Here is a 3,695-nt window from a genome sequence, read left to right as displayed (position 1 = left end):
ACATGCGGGTATTCGCTATTTAACAATGCAAAAAATTTTATGCAGCACATGCTAACACTATTTTTGACAGGTTTTTTTTGTGCTGATATCCGTAAGCGTAAAGTTTCCATCAGCTCCAGATTTTAAGAAAAACGAGGTCAAAATGCCAAAAAAATCGTATTTTTTACAAACACTTAGGCTTAGATTAAAGCTAAAAATCTAGACTACTATCCCTGCAAATTCCTGTACCTTTTCTTGATGGTCACTTATAGTCATTTGATGAACAGAAGAAACTGATTATGGGAAATTTGAGTACCTATCGAAATTAAGCAAAAGGTGGTCGAGCCTTCCACTAAGGCTTAAATTAAGGCTTGGACTTCTGACTTCAATCCCTGAAAATATCATTCCTGCACCTATAGTCATTTATTAAACAGCTAACACTGATTTTTACAATTTTTTTTTTTTCAAATGCATAATTTTCCAGTATTTTTTTTTTATTGTTGGACGACCTACATCAAACACTTGTGGCTTATCAGGCATGTTCTGAAAATCGCGCGATTTAAAATCGGATCCGAAATTGCAATTCGCACGATTTGGTTTTGGGTGTTCTGTAATTCGTTCGATTTTATTTAAGTTCGAACTTAACTTCGATACAGCTGATTTCCCTGTGACAATTAAACAAACCAAATGACAAAAGAGTTCGTTGGCATAAAATACAAAATAATTTGAAAGTAAACGGATTTCATTAAATAAGTACAATGTTTTTTTATGGCTGCTTATGTGTTGAGCGAACGGGAGCCACATTACCAAAATAGAATCGATAGACGGTATTAAAGAGACAATTCTAATCCCCTCAGTACACCGGATTCTACGTAAGTTTTGCTTAAACGGTTATACTCATTGTACTCATAAGTTTTTTTATTTACTTTAGATTTGTTTCCAGCTATCGCTTAAACAAATATGCTTTTTTAGAAGTACTCAATGAAGTAACACCTTTCGTAAAAGAAATACCGATTATACTAAAATTGGCAGAAAGCCTTAGATTTTTCGCAGAAGGTTCGTATCAACGTTCAGTCGGAAAGGATGCCGATATTGCTTTGGGTAGAAGCACAGTATCAAAAATATTATCCGAAATGGTTAATGTATTGGAAAATGTTTTGTGTCCTAAGTGGATTAAGCTGAATATGTCTGAAGAGGATTCCAGAAAAACGAAACTTAATTTTGTGCAAAAATTTGGGATTCCAGGAGTAATTGATGTATTGATGGAACCCATGTCGCTCTGGTAAAGCCTTATGAGAACGAACATCTTTTTTTTAACAGAAAAGGTTTCTTTAGCATAAATGCAATGATTGTAAGAATGAATTCAAATTGTGTTTGTAAATTTTTTAAGTCTACTGTTTTATATTACATATTTGTGATTCTGATATGACAATACGAGCGGTAGATGCAACTCGGCCTGGCGCAAACCATGATGCTTTCGTATTTAGCATGAGCAGTGCAAAACAATATTACCTCTCGCAGTATGAAGCTGGTAACCGAGGGTCTTGGCTACTGGGAGATTCTGGTTTTGGCTTAGAACCATTTTTATTGACTCCATATAGAAACTCCGATCCAGGATCACCAGAACACAGATTCAACCAGCAACATGCAAAAGCACGTAACATGGTAGAGCGAGTTATACGAGTTCTAAAAAGTCGGTTTCGTTGTTTGAAAACTACCTTACCGTATACCATGATACAAATATTTAAAGGTAAAACCGCTCGCTCAATTCGTCCACCATTGGGTTTTTTTGACGTTTGCTAGCATTTTGAGCTTTCTCTCTCGAAATGCTTCTAATGTCAAAGAAATTCAAAATAAACAAATTTAAATTTATGATTTGAAATATTTATTTATTCAGAAGTTGGAAAAACTAAAAAATTTCGAAACGAAAAATGAGTTGCTGCTTTAACGGCTGCGCAAATACCGTTGTCCACTGCAAGCAGAGCAATATCAAGTTTTTTAAGTTCCCGCAATTATCGTATATACGGCAAAAATGGATCGAGGCTTGTGGTGTTATAGAAGCGGATTTGCCAAAGTGCCCGTATGTGTGCTCGGCTCATTTTTTACCACACCACTTGACCCAATATAAGCACAAGATCATTCTTTGCAAGAGTGCAGTGCCTTTAAGGTAAAAAATGTTTAAATTTATGCATGTAAGCATATCGTAGTTTAAAGTGCAAAACCGCGTATCAACAAAATGCAAAACCGCGTATCAGCAAAATGCAAAACCGCGTATGTGAAGTTGTAGAAATTATTTTCATTATTTTATATTATGTCAGTAATTCTTGTCACTTCAAGATAGAATGATATAATTATTGATTTTCATTATTTAAAATTTTTTATTTAACAATAAACAAAAAGTGCAAATTTTTTTTTTAATTTAATTTCTCAAAAAGTGTATTTTTTTCAAACTTTTTTACCGGGAAAGAGACACTTTGAACTACAATCAACCCAAATCTCTAATGGCGAAGATTTTCTTTTTCTGAGTTATGATTTTTTATAGAAAATATACGTTTTTGTGGTGCATACTACAATATTCTTATATTGTTTAACTAAATGGAACATATGTATGTAATATATCAGCAAAAAATACAGCCGTGATCATTTTTTGTGTATCAAATAGATATTAGAACACACTTTCCACCATACAGTTTCGATTATAAAAAGCGGGAAAATGTGATTTTGTATTTCGGCCGAAAAATTTTTCCGAGCCAAAAGAAAAAATACGTGTCTCATTATTTGGACCAACAAACAATGTATGTATTTGAGTTTGGTCGAAATTAAAAATCAGGCTCGTACCTGACCGGTTGTCTAGGAATAGAAAGCATCTAAAGCAATCGCATTTCTGGCTAGTATATTTCAGGAAGAATGGATAAGGATTGAGCCAAGAGCTTGTGTGAGCAAAGCCAATTTTTGGCAGCCAATGTCAGTTACGCGGTTTTGCAGAATGACGATACGCGGTTTTGTACTTTAAACGACGATATGTATGTAGAAGTTCATTGAACACAATTGTTTACATTTACGTATTTATTTACTTACATATGTATATATGTGTGTGTATGTGCATTAAAATTTTGTTCCCAACAAGCATTTCAGTAAACGTTTTTAAAAATAACTTAAATTAAGTTTGCTATAATAAGCGTTAAATAAGCATTTTTAATATTAAGCTTATTAAAAAAAAAAAAAAAAAAAAAAAAATATATTTATTTGGTTTGAGTGAAAATAAAAACAAACAAATGAAATGACGGCAAGAGAAATTTTCAAAATGCTAGCAAACGTCAATATTCCTAAAGCTGGCTCTCAGCCATTGTACCTTATAAATATTTGTATCATGCCGTATACGCCACAAAAAGCAGTGAAGATAATAAATGTGTGTTGCGCACTACATAATATATGTAGGCGTAATCAAATAGATGATATTGAAAAGAAAGCATAATACAAACCGATTCTAATGATGAGGAAATAGCTGAAAATGAGGAAAGCAGTACTTTGAGTAGTGTTGGTCGAAATTTAAGAGACTCTACTGCTAGAAATTTGATAATATGAAACATAAAATTTATTCATTTAAAAATTAAATACATAAAAGTTGTATATCGACACCTGAGTGGAAGATCGACCTATCTCGGCAGCCAGTTCGAAAACGCCCTATCCCAGAAAACTTTTCAAGAACGCCCCAC

This window comes from Rhagoletis pomonella, unplaced genomic scaffold (assembly GCF_013731165.1).
Source record: "Rhagoletis pomonella isolate Grant_MI unplaced genomic scaffold, Rhpom_1.0 Rhpom_scaffold_01439, whole genome shotgun sequence".
NCBI classification, from domain to species: domain Eukaryota; kingdom Metazoa; phylum Arthropoda; class Insecta; order Diptera; family Tephritidae; genus Rhagoletis; species Rhagoletis pomonella.
This window is presented reverse-complemented; position numbering follows the sequence as displayed.